At 47.0% G+C, this 27,223-nt stretch overlaps 1 long non-coding RNA gene and 1 pseudogene across 1 annotated transcript; both read right to left on the minus strand.

Annotated features, from left to right (window-relative positions):
* LOC134341921 (zinc finger protein 721-like) overlaps nt 1-14,140 on the minus strand; it is a 99,994-nt pseudogene extending 85,854 nt beyond the window's left edge.
* Nucleotides 14,141-16,259: 2,119 nt separating this feature from the next.
* On the minus strand, nt 16,260-26,789 carry LOC134341962 (uncharacterized). The gene is made up of 3 exons (XR_010016918.1): nt 26,749-26,789; nt 20,777-20,941; nt 16,260-18,472 (listed from the first exon to the last, which is right to left on the minus strand). It is a non-coding gene; the product is annotated as an uncharacterized LOC134341962 (long non-coding RNA).
* Between the last annotated feature and the right edge of the window lie 434 nt (nt 26,790-27,223).

Below are 27,223 nucleotides of genomic sequence, written 5' to 3' on the forward strand. Positions count from 1 at the left end.
GCAGGTAGTTGATTAGACAGCTTAAATGTTTTTTCGGCATCGACTAGATGGGCCAAATAGCTTGTTTCTGTCCTGAACCTCTCCATGTTTCTATGACAGAGAAGCTGGACAAACTTGTTTGGAGGGAAAAGGTAGGAGTGACAACGGAGCAGCAATGGCTGGAGTTTCTGGGAGCAATTCGGAAGCTGAGTGATCGATACATCCCAAAGAAGTGGAAGCATTGGAAAAGCAGGACACAACCGTGGCTAAAATGAGAAGCCAAGGCCAACATAAAAACCAAAGAGAGGGCAAACAAAAGAGGAAAAACTATTGGGAAGCTTTTAGAAACCAACAGAAGACTAGTAAAAAAATGTCAGATGAGCTCAGGGTGTGGAATTATGATATTGTAGTCATTAATGAGTCTTGTTAGCACCCAATAGTCTGAGGTATTTAGAGGGATAAAATATCTGAGGCCTCAATATCTCCTGAAAACCAAGGTCTGTACACCAGTTCTTTCAACAATATCTTTCAACTTTTATTTTGGCAGGCACATCCAAACTCTACACCCTCAAAATTTCACTTCTGAAGGCCTCCCACTTACAAGTACTCCTTTACCAGAAAACAGCCTGTCATAAATCACACTTGTTAGATCCTTTCTGATACCATAAAAATTGACCTTTCTCTAATTTGGAATCTCAACCCATGGTCCAGACCTCCCTTTTGCCATATTTACTTTGAATCTCATGGCATTATGATCACTAATTTCTGTCACCAGCCCTGGATCAATTCCTAACAGCACCTTGCACACTTCTATGTCAGGAATTCTACTTACTGATTAAGGGCACATTTGACAAACTCTACCCCATCTAGTCCTTTTACAGTATGGGAGTCCCAGTCAATATATGAAAGTTAAAATCACTTACTGAATCAACCTTTGTTTCCTGGCATGGTCTGCGATCTCTCTACAAATTTGTTCCTCTAAATCCCTCAGACTGTTGAGTGCAACCAAGTACCAATAATGGCTACAATATCATAATTCCCTGTCCTGAGCTCATCTGGCTTTCCTACGATGCTTCTTGCACTGTGATATACACAGCTCAGCACATTCATCACACCATGCTCAACCATTTGATTGCTGACTCTATCTGAGGTCTGAACAACATCTGATTGGGGTCAAGAAAACAACCTCTCCCTCTTTGTCACAAAAAAAAGGAGCTGATTGTGGACTACAAGGAGGAATGGAGACAGGCTAACCCCTATTGACATCAGTGGATCCGGGGTTGAGAGGGTGAACAGCTTTAAGTTCCTCAGCATAAACATCACCGAGGATCTCACATGGTCTGTACATACCGGCTGTGTTGTGAAAAGGGCACAGCAGCACCTCTTTCACCTCAGACAGTTGAAAAAGTTTGGGATGTGGCCACAAATCCAAAGAACTTTCTACAGGGATATAATTGAGGCCATCCTGACTATCTGCATCACTGCCTGTTACGGAAATTGTACTTCCCTAAATCACAGGACCCTGCAGAGAGTGGTGCGGACAGCCCAGCGCACCTGTAGATGTGAACTTTCTACAATTCAGGACATTTACAGAGACAGGTGTGTGAAAAGGGCCCAAAGGATATTGGGGACCCAATTCACCACAACCAGCAACTGTTCCTGCTGCTACCATCCAGGAAACGGTGCCACAGCAAAGGCCCATCTTCCACCAGGCCATCAGACTGATCAATTCATGCTGATACAATTGCATTTCTATGATATATTGGCTATTCTATGTGTAAACTATCTATTGTAAATTACGAAAATTACACATTGCACATTTAGATGGAGACGAACCGTAAAGATTTCCACTCCTCTTGTATATGAAGGACGTATGTAATAAAGTCAATTCAATTCAATTCACCCTCCCCACTACCTGTCCTGTCATTCTGGCTCCCATTCCCCCTACAACTTATTTTAACCACATCACCCTCTCCCCACACTAGCACTAGCAAGCCTTACCACTAGGATATTAGACCCCTCTTGTTCTGTTCCCCTAACCAACGAATCCCCTATCACCCTTTTGACTTTTCTCTGCCAGGGAATCCCCACCAACAGTTTCTAAAGTGGTCCACCTGCTGTTGTGTGGGATGGCAACAAGATTACTCTGCGATGGCTATTTAACATAATCCCCTTTCCCGACTCTCACCCAGTTTCCTGTGTCCTGCACCTTGGGTGTAACTCACCTCTCTTCATGTCATATCTATCACCCACTCCAACTCCTGGATGATCCGAAATTCATCCATTTCAAGTTCCAACTCCTTAAAGTGCAGGGTTACAAGCTGCAGCTGGATGCACATCTTGTAGGTGAGAGCATCAGGGACACTGGAGATCTCCCCACCTTCCCACCAATGTCCCCTCTAATTTGTAATGACCAGTGTGCACATAAATCTTCTACTGTGCATTTTTTTACCCAGGAAAAAGATTTGTGAATGTTGAATGCAGCGCTGACTAAGAAATTGGGGAACAAAATGTGGCCACTGGTGGGGGGGGGGGGGATGTGGAACCTGGGATATTATCTCATGTGAACAAGCAGGAAATTTCCTATGGATAAAGAACTGTGGAAAGAAGTGGAAATTGTTGAGAAGGGAATGGAAGGAAAAGGCAGATGTAAAGTGGAACAGTATATGATCAGCAAGTTGGAGGAATAATGCATGTGACAAAGGGATAGAGGAATGTACCGCAGAAGGAACGCCAAAGGTTGGGAGATGCTAAAAGCGGAGCGTGATTGGGTGGATGGGCACCGAAAACAAGAGCAGGAAAAACAACGTAAGCAAACCAAGACCTAGATAGGAGAGAAGGGCAGGAACGTCAGTCTGAAGCTCAAACTGATAGGGAAACAAGGGATCCTGAACCCATGGCTGGCATACTGACCCTGTTTGAGGACAGTGACCGTGATGAGGAGTGGGCACCCATCGTAACCCTCACCTTACCAGGGGCCAAGTGCACCCAGTGCTCTCAAACCCCAATCCTCCCAGTACTCAGATACGGTGGCCGCTCGGGTAAAACAGCAGTGGCAAGGAAGGGGAAATCCCTATACCCTGAGATCCAGATAGGAAATACCAAGGATTATTCCGAGCAGGGAGGGAAGAATGCAATAAAACTGCAGAGTTAATGGCTCCACAATGACAACTGCCCACCCAAATGCTGTCTAATCCACGAGCAGGAGGAAGGACAGCTTTCAGTGATTCCTGTGTATGCACTCTGGAAGCCTCATACTGGATACTGCAAGTTGCTAAAATTCCAGTTCCGTTTATGATTGCTACGGGGAGAACCACATCCACTCTCGGTCAGGAAATAGTATCAGAAAAGGGATTCCAGCTATCAGACGCAACAATCACTCTGTCTGCGTTTGAAGGCACGGAACGTACATATTCACGTGCCCAGCCACTGCAGGTGGAAATCCAGGGGAACCAGAGTGAGGTTTCAATTACAGTCACCACCAGTCTGGGGTGCAATCTAGCAGGGAGAGACTTGCTGTCTGTTGAAAGTCGAGATTCTATGCACAGGTAAGGGTATCACCCTGGGACTAGCGAACAACCAACACCTTTTCCAATTTCCAACGCCCCAGTGGTGGGCACTTAATCTGGAATCCACTGCATTTGAACCCCTTCTGTCAGCGGTCGACCCCCATGTGACCCCGTGCTATGACCCTACGGGGTGCTGAACTGAGGAGACCAATATTATGCACCCTTCGAGGGACAGAGGTTCCCAGTCTCGGTGATTGGAAAGGTTAAAGGAAGAGAGGGCAGTGCATTACTGGCCGAAGTTCCGGATTTCCTTTGGCGACAGACAGGACTGGTTGTTCCCCATACCACCATTAGGTTTTGCCCTAGGTTCAAGCCAAAGAGCCTAGGGCTCCTTGTCTACACCTGACAAAACAAACCTCCAGCACCGAGGGAGACCAGCAAGACCTGGCCACGGGCCAACTCCGATAATGGAAGGAGTCAGAGGTGAAGAGGGGACATCTGGTAAGACATCCTTTTAATATTGACCGAACCCAGGATGCTGTACCCCATCTATGGGCAATTTCAGGCCATGAAGTTGGCCACACCAACTGCCCTCCCCCCCGCCCCCGTCCAGATCACCGTGAAAGAAGGACAGACTGTGCTATCCATTCCACAATACCCCCTCAAGGCCGAGGCAATGTTTTATGTGGATGGAAGCTCTTTTGCGGATCCAGCAGAGAAACAATGTTCTGGCTATGCGACAGTGATGGACAGTGAAGTAATTGAGCAGTCGTCTTTTGAAACAGTTGTCTCCGCCCAGAAGGCTGAGCTGTTTCACTCGTGCCTGTATCCTAGCAACAGACTAAAGTGCAAACGTTTACACAGACTACCGTTATACATTTGAAATTGTACATGACTACGGGGCTCTCTGGGAAAATGGGGGTTCCTGACTTCTTCTGGCCACCCCATTAGTAATGCTACCTTTGTAAACAACTTACTCACTGCTCCACAGATACCTCGAGTTTTGGCCATTATTAAATGTGCAGCCCACACCCGCATGTCCGACCGGGTCACTAAAGGCAATGCTTTAGCAGGTAAGACAGTGAAAAGTGTGTCACAGTCCTCAGTAGTTGTCGTCCCCTCGGGTTCCCGTCAAACAACCTTCCGTGACTGAAGCAGAACGGGTTTGCCAGACATGCGGGAGGTACATACTTTTCAGGGGGACGCCTCTGAGGAGGAGCGCAAACTGTGGTCCCAGATGGGGTGCCAGAAAGACCCCGACCCAGATTTTTGGATCACCCCAGTGGGACAGGTTTGTGTTCCGACACAGTTTTTAATGAATATTGGTTGATTATATACATAATTGTACACACCTGGGAAAGGAGGGAATGGTTGGTAACCTGTATCCTGAACATCAGGTACGACTCCCTTGCTAGGTGGACCTTTTTCGTGTCTACAAGTTGATTTTATTGAATTGCCCAGAGTACATTGCAATAGGTACTGCTTAGTTATTACAGATGAGTTTAGTAGATGGATTGAAGCTATTCCAAACACCAATAATACTGCCAAAAAATAATCTGCAGATGCTGGGGTCAAAGCAACACTCACAACACGCTGGAGGAACTCAGCAGGTCGGGCAGCATCCGTGGAAAAGATCGGTCAACGTTTCGGGCCGGAACCCTTCGTCAGGACGTTTCGGGCCGGAACGTCGACCGATCTTTTCCACGGATGCTGCCCAACCTGCTGAGTTCCTCCAGTGTGTTGTGACTGTTACCAATAATAATACTATGACTGTTGTGAAGGTATTATTATGGGAAATAATTTCCAGGTACTTGCAATAATTGCCAGAGATGCTGAGATCTGACAACGGCCCACACTTTGTGGCGAAAGTAAACGAAGAGATATGTATCAAACTAGCTATCAAGCAATAATTCCACTGTGTACACCACCCACGGGTCACTGGCATAGTGGAAAGAGCCAATGGCACTCTGAAGAGTAAATTGGCCAAACTAACAACAGAGACTGGACTCATTTGGTTGAAGGTCCTACCGTTAGCCCTATTCCACATGAGGGTTACCCCACAGGGGATAACAGGGTTGTTACCAGCTGAAATCATTTATGGACGGCCCATGAGGATACACTGGGGACCAAGAGTTGGTGTACCATTGCTCCCAGAAAGTCTACCAGCAAAATTGGATATGCATTGTGACAAAATACCAAGTTATCAGAAGATTGATGCCGATAAGAAGGACAATGGGGGGAACATTCAAGAATGTTAATGGGGGATGAGAGAGATTAACGAAAAGGAGACACAGTTCCGAGTATTGTCAAGACGGTTGCTTTGAACCTGAAACTGTTTGAAGTTTGATGGACAGGCGATACCCCAGCAAGAGGATAAAAGGAACAGGTTCGCTAAGGCAAAGGACAACACGACACGACGAGACAACGAGACCCAGGAAGTGCGTTGTGCCCCCACAAGTTGGTGGGAGTTTTGGAGGTCTGGTCACGGGACCAGCCAGAGACGCACAGGGTGGAAAGGTAGGAGTCGGCGGGAACCTGGTGTGTGTGTCCACCCTTGCCTGGGTGCCGGGTTCACCGCAGGGAAACGATCGTATCTGGAACAGAGAGGTCACAGTCGGTGACCTCAGAAGACATTACAAAGGGCTCGCCCGAAAGCTAACTGCGAGGAATATCGAAGGTCTGTGTGGAATCCGATTTGAATATTCATTCGCTTTCGCTCTCTCTCTTCTCCCCGCCCCAACGGCACAACAGCGATTACTGCGAACTGAGCTGAACTAAATTGAACTGAACTTTGCGTCACTTGAAACTGATCATTTACCCCTAGACTGCGATAGAGCTTGATTGATCCTATTATCCTAGTTCTGTGTACATGTGTGTTTTATCATTGCTAAACTGTTGCATTTATATCCTTTTGATTAGAGTACTGTGTTGCTTATTTCTTTAATAAAACTTCCTCAGTTCCAGTAATCCAGACTCCAACTGAGTGGTCCACTTCTGCTGGTTTGGCAACCCAGTTACGGGGTACGTAACAGCATTCTCTAGGGGAAGAGATGGGGAAATACAGATGCCAACTAACCAAAATTTTCCAAGCATTACATTCACAGGTACGACAGGCTTGCAAGGAAGAGAACTACCCCGCAGAGAGGAGTGACTATCCCACCATAGAACCTGGGGATTTTGTCCTGATCAAGAACTGGGATCGAGGGAAACTCGGACCTCAGTGGAGAGGACCGTATCAGGTGTTACTGACCACTCCCACGGCTGTGAAACTGAAGGGGCAATCTCGGTGGATACATCGAACATCGAACAGACGACAAACATGTTCCTGAAGGAGCAGAGTAGAAGGACTCTCTCGGACAAAAGGAAAATGTATTGGCTGATAGTGGTGTTTGTCTTCATGTCTTTGAGAGGGCTCACCCCAGCATCCGGGGGCCCCCGTGTTAACTCTCTGTCTCTCTGTCACACGTATGCCAAACAGGTAGAACTAGGGGCCTGCTGGGTTTGTGCCAAAATTCCACAGCGTGGTAAATCTATGATTCCAATGTCAGTAATCCCGCTCAACCAGAGTGAGGAACTCTCAGCCTGGGCTTTCTTAAACAACACCCGGGGAAGAGGGGTGAGGAGCTATGTTCCAGTCAGAGATGACTGTGGCTGTCAGTGTTTTGAAGGATGGTATCTCAGGCTCCCACCAAACAGAACTTCCTATACTGGGAAACATGCATCCTGGCCATACTTGCAGGTGCCCAGCAGAGGAGGGGAATAACTGAGACTGAGCGATTTTGGATGATCACTTTTCTCTCCTATGGAGTAGCCAGGAATTCACGAGAGATAATCAATCTGGCTGCAGCACTTGAGGAGCTGGCCACAATACTGCAGGGGCCCTGACAGAAACACAGGCCCAAGTAACAGAAATATCCACTGAAATGTTTGCAATCCGGCAAACAATCCTACAGAGTCGTATGGCTTCAGATTTTATCCCGGCTGAGAAAGGGGGAACCTGTGCTATTATTGACACAGAATGCTGCACCTATATCCCTGATGAGTCTACTAACATTACATCTCTCTCTGACCACACTGCCAAGGAGACTGCAGCATTAAGAAAGTTGGACAGGATTTACATGGGTTCACCGAAGGGTCAAAATGATGGTCTTCGAAGGCCTGTTCAGTCATATGTGGAGCATGATATTGCATTATGGCCTAATAATTCTACATGTCATTGTTATAATTACTGTTGTGCGCTGTTATTACCCACTGATATGTCAATGCTGTACTCGGTTGCTTTCTCTGTGAAAAATTACTGCTTTGTTGATCATGTAATGATCAAAAGGAGGGAATGATAAATTATGTAAAAGGATTAACACGTCGTTAAACAATAGCAGCCTGTTTTTCTGAAAGAAACTGCTGATGATCAACAGATGTGCTAAGCCATGCTGAGCCATATTTCTTCTTGAGGGTAGCTAGCTGGGGTTTCAGGGTGCTATCTCATTGTGCACTCATATGTAGAGATAGGACAGCTTCAGTCTGTTCTGCATGTGTAAGACATTATGACTATTTTGTAATTTGTCTTTAGCAAATAACTTTGGCTCCAGCCTATCTTGTGTGGGGGGTATCTGGACGGATATATCTGTGGTGTAAGGGGAATTGTTAGTCAGCTAGTGGACTGGGCAGGAACAGTCATGGACTCTTCCTGTTTGAGCGACTAACTGAGTAAGCCTCGGGTGCTTGGAATAAAGAGTTTGTACTTCTACGGTCTCTGAGTGACTTTATCCGGATTCGACTTCCACAGAATGGGAGTGGTTTTAAAGGGCTGGGCTGCTGGAAGCACATTACCAGACCTGGAGTGATTGCAACTGGGTCTGACAGAGGAATAACTGGTTCTTCTGGCAACATTCAGTCTCACTCCAACTATTTCCTACCTTCCTTTGTACAGGTATGCAATGTCTAAAGGACCAGTGTTTGAGTAAATGAGACTCACCAAACTTTCCCTTGACTGAATCACTGGATTCTCTGAGTCAGATGGGTTCTCTCCAGTTGATGCTCTCAATCCTCGGGCTGGTTCACTTGTTGCTGTTCCCTCGTCTTCAGTCGTGGTTTGCCTCCAGTTGGGGTTTTTCTTCCAATAAATCTCTCACTGCAGGTCTAACTTTAACATGAAAGAGAATGAAGCACATTAACAATAAAAAGGAGAAACAAACATTTCTGCTTAATGTTACTAAGAAGAAAACTCACTGAAATTTAAACATCGACAGCAAATATACAGAAATGATCCCAGTGAAGGGAGGAGAAGACGGCGACACGATGCAGCGCACGGCCGTTCTGAATGAATATCGTATGTGATAACCAGGGGGGCCATGCACAATCCGGATCTGATGGAGACAGCCGGGAAAAGCACGGAGGAACACCTGGAGCAACATCTGAAATCCCTGCTTCGCTGCTGCTGCTACCGTGCGATCGAGAATCTCCAGAGGGAAGGCCTCAAATTCCTGGCTTTGCCTATTGCCTGTAACCGGGGCCGGGGTCGAAGCACTCGGCAGAGATGGTGCTCGGTGCTCGATGTCGGAGAGCTGGTTGGAGGCTCGGAGTTTTCGGACGGACTCGGAGTCGGACTGTGGTCGGGTGTTTCCAGGATACTGCATCGGCAAGTTGGCGGCGCTGGAGGTTCACCATCTGAGTGAGATGATGCGACTTGCGAGAGACTTTGAGACTTTTACCGTGCCATGGTCTGTTCTTATCAAATTACGATATTGCTTTGCACTGTTGTAACTATATGTTATAATTATGTGGTTTTTGTTAGTTTTTAAGTCGATTTGTCATGTGTTTCCGTGATATGAATCTGGAAAAACATTGTATCATTTCTTAATGCATGCATTACTAAATGACAATAAAAGAGGACTGTGTGTTCTCATAACCTAATCTAATCTTTTATTCTCCCTCATACGTCACAAAAAGAAGGAGGCATCATTCAGTCGTGGTAAGACATAAGACACAGAAACAAAATTAGATGATTCGATCCATCTTGTCTGCCCCACCACTCAACCATGGCTGATTTTTAATCCAACACCATATTCCTGCCTTCGTCCTGTAACCCTGAAGCTACTGGGCAATCATGAATATATTAATGTCTGTCAAAAATATACAAAAATGGCAGCCTCAACCAACCTCTGTGAAAACAAATTCCACAGATCAGACATCTTTTGGCCAAAATATTTTTCTCATCTTAGTTTTAAAGGGAAGCATCTTTATTCTGAGACTGTGCTGTCAGATCACAGACTCTCCGTCTAATGGAAACATCCTCTCCATGTCCACTGTATCCAGGCTCTTCAGCATTCAGTAGGTTTACTTGACCATACATCCCTCCACCACCCCAGCCGTCCCTCTGAACTCCATTGAGCACAGGTCCAGAACCATCAAATGCTCCTCATACATAAAGCTGATCATTCCTGATATTATTCTTGTAAACCTCATTAGCAACAACTGTTCTGAACATATTTCCAGGAATAACAGACAAATTGGTACCAGGATAATTTATACTTTATACTTTTTTACAGGGAAAAGTTGTGCTTCCTCTACCGTTCTACTATCACAGAATGAGCCAGTTCCATTCCCAGGTTAAAACAGGTCCATTTCAGGAAATATAAACCATTCCAGGGTGAATGTAATAAAAAGAAACTGGAATTACCAGAAACGCTCAGCAGGTAAGGAACAGCTGTGGGGAGAGGAACAAACTTTACAATTCAGGTTTATAACGTTTCGTCAGAATGACTTAAAACATTTTCAGATTTTAGTGCAGATCTCCAGCAACTTGAGTTTCTGTTTGATTTCCACTGCCTGACAGACAGATGACAGTGGGGGGTTGGGGGGGATTTCCAAACACAGTTTGAACACTGAACCCCGGGTCTATTTCTACTGGTGCCAACACAGAGCGGCCTCTCCCTGCGAGGATGGAATGGGGACCCATCCTCTCCTCAGATTAATAGTCACTGCTTCCACAGGAACTCCGGAGACAAACATCTGATCCCAGAACAGAAATACTCACTCAACACCTCATAAATCTGGGCAGCTTGATCCCCGGGTCCATTTCACATGGAATGAAAACTGTGATATCCCAGGACCCAACCTCAAAGAGTCACACAGCTGAATCTGCCGCTCACCAACCCTGAGAGTCTCACACATCGTCCCCATGTCTCAGACTGGATACTGCAATCCGGGATTTCCCCACAACCAATGTCCAGCTGCTCGAAATTTCTGCTTCATTGCAGAAGGACGACCATCCAGCCCCATCTGCAGAAGCACTAACCAATGTCAAAACCAAAACAGTGACAGTACCATATGCCTGGAATGTAGATCACAGGATTATAGCCCAAGCACCAACTCTCCCAGTACTCTTTGCTGCCAGGAAAATGCTGCAGTGTGTCATCCAGTCGCAGTTCAAAATCCAGCACCTCCAGACCAATGCACAACAGAACTGGTACCTGATGACCCTCTGGCATTCCAGTTAACAAAAACTGATTCTGGAAATAACTCAGCGAGGCCAAAGGTGCAAAAGAACGCTTCACAATGAAGACAAAGGTTAGAAGAAAGATTGCTGATATATAACATGGAGGTGGTGGGATACAGGGTGGACCGAGGTTGACCCAGATGGTTGATGTATATCACTGAAGCAGGGCAGTGGGGTGGGGTTAGGAGACTGGACCGAGGTTGAACAAGATGGGCAGGGATGAGCAGATGGAACCAGGAGGGAGAAGGGATCAAAGACAATCACTGATGATCCTCCAGCAATACACAGATACTGTATTAATAGTACATACTACTGTATAAAAGATCCTAAAATGACAAAGTTAGAACAAACAGCAAGAACATTCCCATATATACTTTAACCCTCACCAAATTTTTAATCAACACATCACAGAAAGTTTCCAATCCGGACACTTCATGTAGTAACCACTCGGCCCGTGACTGCGAGGAAATGCAGAGACCTTTGGATACAGATCAGCACATCACAGAAACCATTCTCCCCCCTAGATTTCCCAGTCCCTTGGTAAAGCAGGCAGTGAAATCAAAGATCCCCACAACCTGGGACGTTCTCCTTTTTCACACACACCAGTCAGGGAGAAGACAACAGACATAAAGCTCAGGGACAAATGCGAGGAGCCTCAGGAAGCGAGGCGAGTTGGGGGAAGTTAACAGGACTGAGTGGCCAACATTAGATTTCCCCAACACAATGTGGAGGAAGCATCACCACCCATCCGGGGATTGCCTCACACACCGCGTGATCTTGCGTCACAATGCGGAGGGCGGGGCAGATCTGCAGTAAACGGCCTCACGTGACCTGTTGGCGGGACTTCCATTTCAATTCTGCAGAAATAGACAGCCTGGGCTCCTGGTTTGGATCGTTGAATGCAGATTACATGAAGTCTACACATTTTTTGAGCCCAGATAACTGGGTACTAAATGAGTAATTGCCCTCAGTTCAGGGCTCACGGCCAACATCAGATCTCCCCGCTCGGGATCGTTCTCAATACTCACCGATGGGAAAACTGATATCTTCGGCCCGCAGAGTGATCCCGACCCCCGGCTCCCCGACCCAGGAGGCGAGGACCCTTTCCCGATCCCGCAGATGATCCACTTCAGCACTGAGCGGAAAGGAAAACACCGCCCACCTGGAGACTGTGAGCATGCGCGAAGTGACTGTTACTCCGGCACCTCTGTAAAAATTAAAGTCAAAATTAACAAGCGGGGAATTTAACAGCGACCGCATATTAAATAGAGGGAACTTTATGAAAGCACGGTTTGGGGAGAGGGGTGTTGGCTGTTGGGGAAAATACCTCCAATAACATTAGGATATTTGATCATGTTTTGTGAAATCCTGGAGCTGTGACTGTTTATTATTTAGGTATTTGTGAAATTCCTCCTCGCTCGACCTCTTGTCCCAGGAAGCTGGGAAATACCTGTATACAAGTGTGAGCATTTTTCCGCTCTTTCCAATGGGTGCCATTGGATTCCAGGTTGGAGCTATATTAAGCAAGGAATGAACTTCGAATCCTAACTTTAAAAGTCAAAAATAATGATAGAAAAATTGACTGCTCGCTTATCTTCGGCCTGATTTTGATGAAATATTCAAGGTAATCATCCAAAATCCTCTTCTACACAGGGATAATTTTTTTTTTCACAAGCCAAATGGAAAAAAAACATTTCTAGGCTATAAGCTAGTTTTACGTCATTTCGACTATCATTAATAGCGGATCAACCCCTTGGCCGAGCTCCACCAACTGCAGTTGATTGGAAAGGGGCTGTTTTTTTCTTCGTGTTGATAGGAAAAAGAATAATTTAGTGAGGCAATGAACGAGACTAAACGCATTTCCAAACCTCCCAAATGGTTGCTCTCCTCCTGTTAACATTTTTCACTTCCAAACTATGATATGTTCTATTCGTACAGATTCGATAATACTTTATATAAAGATTCAAGCTTCTTTAACTTTTTATATATTTAAAGTCTAAACAGAAGCTGTATTGGTCTAGCCATGTAACACCCGACATGTGCGGATATTGTCAGTATCGACACTCACAGATACACTTCCTGTCCAAGCATTTCTGCGAGAGAAATAGTACAAGGCAGAGATGCCAACCTGCCGCTTTCGATACTAATATTGAGCAATATTCGTGGCTTTAGCAACAGTTCATTAGACGTTCTTTTTTCATACTTCATTACTTGGTTCCAATGTAGGTATCTAAAAGTGTAAAAAGCATATTTGCTTTGTTTCTGTTATTTTTATACCTGCTTAGGAACACTGCCAAGCGCTGTGGGCCCTGCTGTCTGCTCTGACTCAGTCGTATTAGTCAGGCTACATCTGTGGTGGTCCGTGGATTACTCGCTAATACAAAGTAAATTTTTCTTACTAACAACCCTGTGGCTTCTAAACAAACAACATTACTTTATTTGCCTGATAATGGTATTTTATGATAATTAGTGAGTACAACTGTGCAATACTTTGTCATATTATTAAATTAAATATTATATGTCATATTGTACCAGTTATACACTGAAATGTCCTGATAGGCTATAAGTTTGTTAATGTCTTAACTATCACTATACTTCTGTGGAGCTCTGGAATTCATATATTTCTTTCATCTTGGTTTAGTGCTTGACATTATAAGAAGCCCTATTCATATGCATATATATGTGTGTGTGTGTGTGTGTGTGTGTGTGTGTGTGTGTGTGAGAGAGAGAGAGAGACAGACAGAGAGAGACAGACAGAGACACATTATATAATGTCACACCCAGTTTGTGTACCTGCTCATTACATGAATGGGACAAGGAAGTTACCCAGTACATGAAATGAACAAGTACACACATTGAGTGTGACATCGAGGGGTGATTGATAGGTTCGTGGCCTAAGGTGGAAGGAGTCAGTTTTACAAAACCTGTCAATTTTCAATTATCTGAAACAAAAATACACAAAAGTTATTAACTTCAAACTTTCTGCATGATCACTCACAGAGTGGAACTACACGTACATGTAACGAGAGCTGTAAACTTCAGGCCTTCTAACTTAGGCCACGAACTTATCAACCACCCCTCGTACAGCTCCAGCACCTAAAAGATTGTCACTGCACCCCTGCTCCAGCCGTCAGACAGAGCCCGGGCCCGGGACTTTCCTGATCCACCGGCCCCGATTCACACAAACCCGAGATTTGTTTCCACTCACCGCCGTCCGAACCGGAGACCCGCCAACGGCAGCTGCATTCGGCACTGCGCATGCGTTCAGCAGGGGGTTCGCGGCAGCGCCACCAGTGCCCGGAGGTCCATGCAGCGCCACCAGTGGCCGGAGGTCCGTGCAGCGCCACCGGTGGCCGGAGGTCCGTGCAGCGCCACCGGTGGCCGGAGGTCCGTGCAGCGCCACCGGTGGCCGGAGGTCCGTGCAGCGCCACCGGTGGCCGGAGGTCCATGCAGCGCCACCGGTGGCCGGAGGTCCATGCAGCGCCGCCAGTGCCCGGAGGTGCATGCAGCGCCGCCAGTAGCCAGAGGCCGGAGCGACAACGGAGAGGTAAATCACAAACACGACAAAGTCTGCAGACGCTGGAAATCCAGAGCAACACAAACAAAATGCTGGCGGAACTCAGCAGGCCGGGCAGCATCTATCGAAAAGAGTCAACAGTCGACGTTTCCAGTTGAACCCACCTTCAGGACTGAAATGCAATGGGGGAAATATCTGAATAAGATCGGGGCTGGCGAGGAAATGGCTCGCTGGAAGGTGATAGGTGAAGTCAGGTAGGCGGGAAAGCTGAAGAGCTGAAGAAAATAGAATCTGATAGGAGAGGAGAGTGGAGAATAGGAGAAAGGGATGGAGCAGTGCACCCAGAGAGAAGTGATCAACAGGTGAGAGGATGTGAAAAGTCATAGAGGAAGAGAGGGAGTGAGAGGGAGGTGTGAGGGGGAGATTTGTTCACCAGAAGGAGAAATCGATATTCATGCCATCAGGTTGGGGAGGGGGTACTCAGACGGAATATAAGGTGCTGATCCTGGACCCTGAGGGTGGCACAAGAGGAGGCGATGGGTTGACACGTCGGAACGGGAATGGGAATCGGAATGAAAATGTTTGGACACCGGGAAGTCCCACTTGGAGCAGATAGTTCAAACGTTAATTTATTATCAAGCAGGTATCCGTAAACAACTCGAGATTCTTTTCTTCTCCAAAGAGCCACGAAACAAAGAAAGAACACGAAAGTCGATCAGAGAGAAAAAACAAACTCCCACCCCACCCCCCGCATCGAAAAGAACGGCATCCCGATCATCAACCCCCAAAACCCACCCCTCCAGCATAAAAGGGAACAATAACATCGACCCCCCAATAAAAACAACCCTACCCCGCACAACTGCGGAGGATCTGGTGTCACCGGTGTCGAGGCGGCCGCATCGGGAGCAGCGGACACAACGGGCGACCCCGGAAGATTCACAGGTGAAGTGTCGCCTCACCTGGAAGGATGTTTGGACAACGGAGAGAGTTCGGCCGTCCGGCCCTTTCACTGTGACACCCCGAACTCCACATCAAATCCGTCCACACGAATCTGGGTGAACTTTAATGACCAATAAATATAATTCCTCTCAGCGATCAGCTGTCTGAGTGATCCCCTGACTCTGAGAGGAAGGGGTGTCTCTGGTCCACATTGTCAGGGTGTTGAGTTTACCAGGAGACAGAGACTGCAGGGACGGGAGGTTTTCTGTTGACTAATACACTGTGTGTGGACCCCGCTGGCAATTCTGGTGTTGTGACCCGAATGGAGACAAACACCACGCTGCCCACTCCACCGACAACACGGCACAGCCGGACACATAACAGGGGACTTTACATCTCACAACACTGGATTCAGTGATGAAACCCGGGATTAATGTTGTTGTCCCACTGAAATCATCAGAAACGTCCATTCAGGTGTTTTTAAATACGAGCGCTCCCCCACAGGTGACGTCACACAGGCGCACGCACGCACCTGACGTCACACATGGGCTCCCCAGACCGGGATCTGCCCTCACGTGCGCGGAGAGCTCGAGCTTTGTCGGTTTAACGACTGGCCTACGAAACGCGTGACCAGCCCCTCCCCGCACCGATGTCAACAGAGGAGTCAGGAGCTGCGCTATTCCCATTGGTGCGAGGCGATGTCAATCACTGGTTACAACCAATAGCAGAGGCGGACCAGCCGAGAGGGCGTTACCCCGCCCCGGCGTCGCTCTCTCCGTCAAAGCGGAACAAATCCCAAAGTAAATGTCCGCTTTCTGATTTATTTCCATTTCCCTCCGAGGGAACAAAATCTTTTACATCAGCTGCTGAGAAAATCACCTTTGTTCTACCCCCATGTGAGATGAAGAGAGGTGAGTTACACCCAAGGTGCGGGACACGGGAAACTGGGTGAGAGTCGGGAAGGGGAATGAGGTGAAATGGCCATCGCAGAGTAATCTTGTGTCCGTCCCACACAACAACAGGTGGGTCCACTTTAGAAACTGTTGGGGGGATCACTGACAGAGGAAAGTCAAAGGGGTGAGAGGGGATTCGTTAGTGAGGGGAACAGAACAAGAGGGGACTAATATCCCAGTGGTGAGGCTCGCTAGTGCTAGTGTGGGGAGAGGGTGATGTGGTTAAAATAAGTTGTAGGGGGAATGGGAGCCAGACTGACAGAACAGATAGTGGGGAGGGTGAATTGAATTGAATTGACTTTATTACATACATCCTTCATATACATGAGGAGTAGAAATCTTTACGTTATGTCTCCATCTAAATGTGCAATGTGTAATTTATAGTCATTTATAACAAATAGTTTGTACACAGGACAGTTAATATAACATAGAAATGCAATTGTATCAGCATGAATTAATCAGTCTGATGGCCTGGTGGAAGATGATGTCCCGGAGCCTGTTGGTCCTTTTGCTGTGGTACCGTTTCCTGGATGGTAGCAGCAGGAACAGTTTGTGGTTGTGGTGATTTGGGTCCCCAATATCCTTTGGGCCCTTTTTACACACCTGTCTCTGTAAATGTCCTGAATAGTGGGAAGTTCACATCTACAGATGAGCTGGGCTGTCCGCACCACTCTCTGCAGGTTCCTGCGATTAAGGGAAGTACAGTTCCCATACCAGGCAGTGATGCAGCCAGTCAGGATGCTCTCAGTTGTGTCCCTGTAGAAAGTTCTTAGGATTTGGGGCTCCATCCCAAACTTCTTCAACCGTCTGAGGTGAAAGAGGTGCTGCTGTGCTGTTTTCACAACACAGCCGGTATGTACAGACCATGTGAGATCCTCGGTGATGTTTATGCTGAGGAACTTAAAGCTGTTCACCCTCTCAACCCCAGATCCATTGATGTCAACAGGGGTTAGCCTGTCTCCATTCCTCCTGTCGTCCACAATCAGCTCCTTTGTTTTTGTGACAATGAGGGAGAGTTTGTTTTCTTGACACCAGTCAGATGTTGTTCAGACCTCAGATACAGCCAGCAATCAAATGGTTGAGCATGGAGCGATGAATGTGCTGAGCTGTGTATATCACAATGCAAGAAGCATCGTAGGAAAGCCAGATGAGCTCAGGACAGGGAATTATGATATTGTAGCCATTATTGAGACTTGTTTGCACCCAACAGTCTGGGGGATTTAGAGGAACAAATTTATAGAGAGATCGCAGACCATGTCAAGAAACAAAGGTTGATTCAGTGAGTGATTTTAACTTTCCATATATTGACTGGGACTCCCATACTGTAAAAGGACTAGATGGGGTAGAGTTTGACAAATGTGCCCTTAATCAGTACATAGAATTCCTCATGTTTAAGTGTGCAATAAGCTGTTAGGAAATGATCCAGGGCTGGTGACAAAAATTAGTGACCATAATGCCATCAGATACGAAGTAAATATGGAAAAAGAGAGATCTGGACCACGGGTTGAGATTATAAATCGGAGAAATGTCAATTTTAATGGTTTCAGAAAGGATCTGACAAGTGTGGTTTGGGACAGGCGTTTTCTGGCAAAGGAGTACTTGGTAAGTGGGGGGCCTTCAGAAGTGAAATTTTGATGGTGCAGAGATTGTACGTGCCTGCCAAAATAGAAGTTGAAAGGTAACTGGTGCAGGGAACCTTGGTTTTCAAGAGATACTGAGGCCCCAGGTATTTTGGTCCTCTAAATACCTCAGACTGTTGGGTGCAACCAAGACTGTTAAATGACTACAATATCATAATTCCACCCCCGAGGACATCCAACTTCTTTTTAGTCGTTTTTTTGTTGTTTTCTAAAAGATTCCCAATAGTTTTTGCTCTTTTGTTTGCCCTCTCTTTGGACTTTATATTGGCTTTGGCTTCTCATTTCATCCACAGTTGTGTCCTCCTGCCTTTACAATGCTTCCTCTTCTTTGGGATGTGTCGATCACTCAGCTCCCGAATTGCTCCCAGAAACTCCAGCCACTGCTGCTCCGTTGTCACTCCTACCTATTCCCTTCCAAACAAGTTTGGCCATGTTCTCTGTCATAGAAACATGGAGAAGTTCAGTACGGAAACAGGATATTTGGCCCATCTGGTCAACGCTGAAAGAAACATTTAATCTGTCTAATGAAACTACCAGCACCAGGACCATCGCCCTCTGTACCTCTACCATCCAGGCTCCCATCCAAACTTCTTTTAAATGGTGAAACTGAGCTGATATTCACCACTTGTGCATTCCATACTCTCATGACCATTTCAGTAAAGAGCTTTTCCAAATGTTTCCGATAAATTTTATCCTTCCCAAATTACCTATGACCTCTGGTTGTTATCCCACCCAACCTCAGTGGAAAAAGCTGCTCTCATTTACTCTATCTATACCCTCAAAATTTTGTATACTTCTACCAAATCCTCAAAGCAATGTATAATTTCTTGTTTATGTTTGGAGCCTTTTTTGGTGTATAAGATGATGAGGGCATTGATCGTGTAGATAGCCAGAGGTTTATTCCCAGAGCTGAAATGGCTAACACGAGGGGGCATAGTTTTAAGGGGCTTGGAAATAGATACCGAGGGGATGTCAGGGGTAAGTTTTTTACACAGAGAGTGGTGGGCGCGTGGAATGCACTGCCGGCTATTTGTGTGAGAGTGTTTCAGTTACTGTGGGGCCAGGAACCCATGCAGCTCAGTGGGAACAGGGAATAATACCAATGGAGAGAGTCAAACTGAGCCAGGTCACAGATTGGAGATGGCAGAAATACCCCATTCTTAGAGAGATAGGAAGAGCATCAGAGAATTTGATGGTCATTCCAGATACCAGCACTGTGCCCTGTTAGAAGATGATTTCTCTCTCCAACTTGTGTTGAACTTCACTGTAACAGTGTGATGCCAGATCACACCTTGACAACTCAAGTGACCTCATCTGAAAAGCTGTCCAACACCGTTTGATAGATTTTGTAAATCTTTTTTTTTTACAGGTTAAAAATGACAAAGAATTTGTCTACTGGAATCTCGAACACAACACGCCAGTTTTGCTGTCTCTGTCCAGATATTTAAGAAGTGGAGGAAGGGATTCACTCGATCATCCTTCCTGCTCAGACTGTGGGGAGGGATTCACTCGATCATCAGACCGACTGGCATTCCCGTCATTTCACACAGGGAGGAACCCATTCATCTGCTCAGACAGTGGGAATGGATTCAGTCGGTCTTCTGAACTGAAGGTACATTAGCAAGTTCACACTGGACAAGGCCATTCACCCGTTGTATGTGTGAGAAGGGATTCAGTCGGTCTTTCCACCTGTGGACACACCAGTCAGTTCACCCTGGGCAGAGGCTGGTCATCTGCTGAATTTGTGGGGAAGAATTCACTCGATCATCTGACCTAATGGCTCACCAGTCAGTTCATACTGGGGAGTGGCCATTCATCTGCTTGGACTGTGGGAAGGGATTCACTTGGTCATCCCAACTGAAGGTACATCAGCGAGTTCACACTGGGGAGAGGCCGTTCCTCTGCTCGGACTGTGGGAAGGGATTCACTTGCTCATCTAAACTCAAGTTACATCAACGAGTTCACACTGGGGAGAGGCCATTCACCTGCTCAGACTGTGGGAAGAGATTCACTCAGTCAGCCCACCTACTGTTACACAAGTCAGTTCACACTGGGGAGAGGCCGTTCCTCAGCTCAGACTGTGGGAAGGGATTCACTCGGTCATCCACCCTAATGGCACACCAGCGAATTCACACCGGGGACCGGCCCTTCATCTGCTCGGATTGTGGGAAGGGATTCACTTTGTCATCTCAGTTACTGAGACACCAGTCAGTTCACACCGGGGAGTGGCCATTCACCTGCTCAGTCTGTGGGAAGGGATTCACTTGCTCATCCCAACTGAAGGTACATCAGCGAGTTCACACTGGGGAGAGGCCGTTCACCTGTTCAGTGTGTGGTAAGGGATTCACTCAGTCATCTCAGCTGCAGAGACACCAGCGAGTTCACACAGGGGAGAGGCCGTTTACCTGCTCAGACTGTGGGAAGGGATTCACTCAGTCATCCCAACTGAAGGTACACCAGCGAGTTCACACTGGGTAGAGGCCAATCAGCTGCTCAGACTTTGGGAAGAGATTTTCTCAGCCAAATCAACCAAATTTGCATCATTGAGTTCACACTGGGGAGAGGCCGTTCACCTGCTGTGAATGTGGGAAAGGATTCATTCAGTTATCTATTCTTATGACACACTACCAGGTTCACACTGGGGAGTTGCTGTTCACCTGCTGTGAATGTGGGAAAGGATTCATTCAGTTATCTATCCTTATGACACACTACCAGGTTCACACTGGGGAGTTGCTGTTCACCTGCTGTGAATGTGGAAGCGATTCACTCAGTCATCTTGCCGAATGTAACTATCGCTTCAGCTAGCAGCTTAATATCGGGGGTGATAGCCCCCCAGCCCAGCCAAGCTTAAGAAATCTTGTTTGGGTGGATGCTGCGCGATGTCTCCCCTGTTACAGATCAGTACCCTGAAATAACAAACAATACACAATATGTGATTAAACGATTGAGCTTTATAATTCTGACTTTGACTATAGGGTTAGTAAAGAAAACAAAAAAAAAAGAGCCCACTCTCTCCATTTGTGTCTTCTCATCTCTCCCCAGCAAAAGACCACGAAAATCTCCGTTCCAGACTCACAAGAGAGAACATTTCTGTCATTGGATAGCCCGGCATTCAAAACCCTGTTATCTCCAGTCATAACCTAAACATTTCTGCTACAGAGAAACCGTGATGTTACTATTGTGTCCACTCTTTTTCTGAAAGTTTATTTAAGTAATCTTGTAAATTGTCCGGCAGCCTTTTTGTTTTTCTGTTTTCGATTTGTTTTGTCCGTGCTCTTTATCTTCAATATATTTTGTCTTTGTAAAATTGAAAATTGTAAATAAAGTAATTTTAAAAAAGAACGCATTACCTCAGCAGTGAAACATTGCAGAGAGGCCATTACATTAGCAGTGAAACCTTACAGCATTTTACACTTGTGACACACTACCGGGTTCACACTGGGGAGAAAGTTTCAATAAGCTGCATGCTGGATATTTGTGCATCACCGTTGCTGAATGCTATTTCAACAGTGACTGTCAGTGCTGAACTCTGCAATTATTGCTGCTGCTCATCACACCCAGTTCTGCACCCTGGTCACTGGGCATGGGACGAGTTTCTTCTGCTGCACATTCACCTTTAATGGGACTGGAGTTTAATATTCTGGATCTGAGACAAATAAATCAGTTCTATTTTAAACTCTGTCTCTGGTACTTAGTAAATTTATAACACAACTAGTATACAGGAGAGAGTCAACTCAGGCTGGCTGCACCCTGCCAGTGATTCAGTTCCACAACAGTCCTTTTAAATCCTCCCCTGTTCCCCTTTTGCTCTCCCCGTGGTGATGGGTTCCAAACAGTCACCAGTCTGTGGGTGAAGAGGTTTCCCTTGAATTTTCTGCAGACTGAAGAAGTCGAGCCGACTGCAGTTCTGTCTCAGATGTTCTTCGCTCCTCTAATCTCTGGGCTGAGGAAGAATGACATTGGTAGTTAACCTCCTTGTTCATGGCTCATTTCCACATGTGGGTCATTTTCCCTGCTTCTAAAGGGTTGTTAGAAAACACCACTGTCCTCTAAAGACTGAAAGCAGAATGGGAAACCATTAGTTGGATGTTCAACGGAGCAGGGTCAGAAACCAATGTTTTAATACGTTGGAGCTCACACCTCCAGTTCCATCCACAATGACCCTCCGAGCCCTCGGCCACCGTCCGAACCGCCACCCTGGAACCGCTGTCCGCTCCTCACACGTCCGTCCTCCTCGCTCGCCTCCCGAAAAAGACTGCAAACTCCCGCTGAGCTCACACATACAAGACAGCATAACAATTCTCCATTGATTAGTTCCACCCGTATCGGCAGGAGGAGGAGAAGATGGCGGCACGACACAACGCGCAGCGGCCACTCCGGTGGATGATATCTGTAATCTGTCAAGTAGGGTGCCGTGCACAATCCTGATTTGATGGAGACAGACGTAAGAGCTTGAAGGAACATCTGGAGAAACTTCTGGAATGCCTTCTGGAGAAACTTCTGGAATGCCTTCTTCACTGCTGCTGCTACCACGTGGTCCAGAATCTCCGGAGGAGAAGGCCCCGAGTCCTCGGCTTTGCTTGTTGTTCGGTGGCCGGGGCGGGGTGAAGCGCTCGGCAGAGGATGGTGCTCGGGAGGCTGTATCGGAGGGGCTGGTCGGAGACTCGAAGCTTTCGGACAGACTCCGAGTCTGCTGTGGTCAGGTGCTTCCAATGCATCGGCAGTTGTCGGCAACTGGAGGTTTATGGCAGGGAGAATTTTTCCCTTTTGCCGCCTGCTATCGGGACTATTGGGAGTCGATAGGAACTTTGAGACTTTTTATTTACCGTGCCCATGGTCTGCTCTTTATCAAAATATGGTATTGCTTTACACTGCTTTAACTATATGTTATAATTATGAGGTCTTGTCAGTGTTAGGCTTTAGTTCGTCCTGTTTTTTTTGTGATATCACTCTGGAGGAACATTGTATCATTTCTAAATGACAATGAAGGAGGACTGAGTATCCTCATAATCTAAATAATCTAACCCAAACAGTTCAGGTACAGAAACCCATGACAGCATTAAGTGACATTACAGAGAAGCCATTTTGTTAGCCTCAACAGCTAACACCACAGTTAATGGTACTGAGAGCCTACATTCTCCACACCCCCCCACAGAATTTAGTCATGTCCTCATGACGCTCAGATAATTTGCCAACCCTTCCTGCAAAACACAGAGCCCAACCCAAGTGCAGAAAGCAGTGACATAACTCCCCAAAACAGTGGAGATCACACCTTGTTCCCTGGGCGCTATCAAGGCCGACCTATGTGTGGGGTCCGTACTTCTCTGAGACCTGCGCACTCCCTCCTCTAACTCCTCCACCTTGGACATTACAGGAGACTCATGGAAACGATGAGGTGAACCCTCCTGCGAGCGGTCACCCAAACCCCTCTGCACCTCGGAACCCTCTATCTCTCACTCGGGCCCCACATCATCCTCTCCAACGCCCTGTGGTTCCCCTGACGGCCCATCACTAGCCCCCCTTACCCTGTCTGACCCAGTGGGGGAAGGGCCAGGAGCCTCCCCCTCCATCACGGGGGCCTCAGCGAACAGCCACATGCACCAGTCGTCCGAGTCATCATCCTCCTCTGAGTCAGTGTCCGTCACAGGAGCTGGGACCAGGCCCGTTTCTCCCGGTGTGGGCTCTTCCTCCATCCCACGTGGAGGCAGAGTCCTGGTACTGGGTGCAGCCAGCACCTCGGGCTCCCGCTCCACCTGTACATCTCACCTTGGGGGCGACAGATGATTCCGATGGAGAATCTTGACCGGCCCCTTCCCATCCTCGAGCCGCACTTGGAAAACGGTAAGTTGGGCAACTGACTCTCCATCAGATAGGGCATGCCCGACCAGCGATCAGCCAATCTGTGCTTCCCAGGAAATCCCAAATTCCTTACGAGGACTCGGTCTGCCGGCAGGAGTTGGGAGAACTTCACTGTCTGGTCGCACCTCTTCTTATTTCCCCGATTCTTCTTGGCAGCTGCCTCCCCAGCCAACTCACAAGCCCTTTGCAGCTCCTTCTTCATATCAGACACATACTTCAAGTAAGGCTTCGGTGAAACTTCACCCGCGGCAGTCCCGAAACAGAGGTCAATGGTACTGAGAGCCCTACCTTTGTATCCCAAAGGTGAATGTCGAGAGAAGGCAATTACATTGTTTTCCTCGATGATAAACAGGATAAAAATAGCTGCAGGTTTTATCTCCGTCATTCCCAGATCCACACACGCAGTATCTCCTACAGTGATCTTCACGGAATATCCTTTTGACACGAGTGGTTACCACAATACCACGCCTGAATTCAGCTACAGGTCATCCCAAAGTGGTGACCGCAGGACACTCAACCAGAATCCACGTATGGATTATCACCAAAAGATAGCTTATCACAGGGGTAGCGTGTTCAGGGGGAACTACCACACAGGCAAAGGTAACATACACAGGTAGATTCCACAGGGTTGCCCCAATCACACAACGTGAAAGCCACTTGTCCAGTTCCGCGACATACGAAGTAACTCCAGCAGTGATTTGCCACAGGGGTACCGTCTTCCAGTGGGCTACCACGCCCAGGCAAGGGTGAAACAGAAGTGGTATTCACAAACGTATTCCCCAACCAGAAAGACCCACTCCAGTGGATCAAACTATGTGACAATCACACATTCCTATTCGCTGGAATCAATAACCAAACCCACCCTTGTGAGCTGTTGGGAGAGTCCAAACAGTGACCCCTTGTCACTTAGTTCTTTCTTTCAAACCTTCCTCTCCCGTTCTCGGCAACGGCTTCCACCAGCTGCCACTGTGTGTCTGCTTGTGAGAGTCACTTATCAATACCCTGGATCGATACTCAACCCAAATTTCAAACAAATCATTTGTTCCATTCCCCAAGACCTTTCGTTCCGTATGTTCCCATGACAACATCCGCAGATGGTCTCTCCTGGTGAAAATAACACTCCACTTTGTTTTTGAGAAGTCTCCAAGCCCTGTCTCTCATAACCACGAACTTGAGAAAACAACCCTGTTGTTTATTTTCAAATTCCAAAAACACAATTTAACAGACTAACATGCACTTTCTCATCAAACCACTGTTCCCTCAGCAAGGTCAAAGGTCCTGAAACCAATCCAGACTTCACAAAAGGACTGAATTCCTTTCCAACCAAATCAGACATTTCAGGTTTTAACTGAGCTTCAACACAATGCTCAGCATCCTGCGGATTTACAGATGCTTCAACAACCTGAACCCAGGCAACTGGGACTGCCTCCTCTTCCAGGCTTTCATCACTAGTCCCAGCTTCCACTTCTATTTTACCCTGGTCATCCCAGCTACTCTCTTGGAAGCTCTCATCCAAGGTAACCTTCACCTTGTGGGTCAAAACAAGCTCATCTGCTAATCTAGCAGACTCCTGCAAAGTGGCAACATCCTTATCATCCAGGTACGTCTTCATTTCATCAGGGACACAACTTTTGAATTCTTCGATCAAAACCAACTCTTTCAAGTTGCTAATATCTCCATTTACCCCATCTGGGGTACACCAACGATTGAAGTACACAGACTTCTCACTAGCAAATTCCACATACGTTTGGTTCTTCTGCAGCTCTACAGAGCCCTGGTGAGACCACACCTGGAGTACTGTGTGCAGTTTTGGTCTCCAATTCTGAATGAAGGACATTCTTGCTATTGAGGGAGTGCAGAGTAGGTTCACAAGATTAATTCCCGGGATGGCGGGACTGTCATATGTTGAAAGATTGGAGCGACTGGGCTTGTATACTCTGGAATTTAGAAGTCTGAGAGGGGATCTGATTGAAACATATAAGATTATTAAGGGATTGGACACGCTGGCGGCAGGAAGCATGTTCCCACTGATGGGTGAGTACAGAACCAGAGGCCACAGTTTAAGAATAAGGGGTAGGTCATTTAGAACGGAGTTGAGGAAAAACTTTTTCACCCAGAGAGTGGTGGATATATGGAATGCTCTGCCCCAGAAGGCTGTGGAGGCCAAGTCTCTGGATGCTTTCAAGAAAGAGATGGATAGAGCTCTTAAAGATAGAGGAATCAAAGGTTATGGGGATAAGGCAGGAACTGGATACTGATTGTGGATGATCAGCCATGATCACAGTGAATGGCAGTGCTGGCTCGAAGGGCCGAATGGCCTACTCCTGCACCTATTGTCTATTGTCCTGTGGAATTCATATATTTCTTTCATCTTGATTTAGTGCTTGACATTGTAAGAAGCCCTATTCATTTATATATGTCACACCCAATTTGTGTACCTGCTCATTACATGAATGGGACAAGGAAGTTACCCAGTACATGAAATGAGCAGGTACACACATTGGGTGTGACATACCAGGGGTGATTGATAGGTTCGTGGCTTAAGGTGGAAGGAGTCAATTTTAGAAAACCTGTCAATTTTCAATTATCTGAAACAGAAATACACAAAAGTTATTAACTTCAAACTTTCTGCATGATCACTCACAGAGTGGAACTACACGTACTTGTAACGAGAGCTGTAAACTTCAGGCCTTCTAACTTAGGCCAGAAACTTATCAATCACCCTTCGTACAGCTCCAGCACCTAAAAGATTGTCACTGCACCCCTGCTCCAGCCGTCAGACAGAGCCCGGGCCCGGGACTTTCCCGATCCACCGGCCCCGATTCACACAAACCCGAAATTTGTTTCCACTCACCGCCGCCCGAACAGGAGACCCGCCAACGGCACCTGCATTCGGCACCGCGCATGCGTTTAGCAGGAGGTTCGCCGCAGCGCCACCAGTGGCCGGAGGACCATGCAGCGCCACCAGTTGCCGGGGAACCATGCAGCGCCACCAGTGGCCGGAGGTCCGTACAGCGCCACCAGTGGCCGGAGGACCATGCAGCGCCACCAGTGGCCGGAGGCCGGAGCAACAACGGAGAGGTAAATCACAAACACGCCAAAGTCTGCAGATCAAAGTTGCTGGTGAACGCAGCAGGCCAGGCAGCATCTCTAGGAAGAGGTACAGTCGACGTTCCAGGCCGGGACCCTTCGTCAGGACTCTTCCTAGAGATGCTGCCTGGCCTGCTGCGTTCACCAGCAACTTCGATGTGTGTTGCTTGAATTTCCAACATCTGCAGAATTCCTCGTGTTTAAAGTCTGCAGACGCTGGAAATCCAAAGCAACACAAA

The sequence above is a fragment of the Mobula hypostoma genome, unplaced genomic scaffold (assembly GCF_963921235.1).
Source record: "Mobula hypostoma unplaced genomic scaffold, sMobHyp1.1 scaffold_42, whole genome shotgun sequence".
In the NCBI taxonomy this organism is placed as follows: domain Eukaryota; kingdom Metazoa; phylum Chordata; class Chondrichthyes; order Myliobatiformes; family Myliobatidae; genus Mobula; species Mobula hypostoma.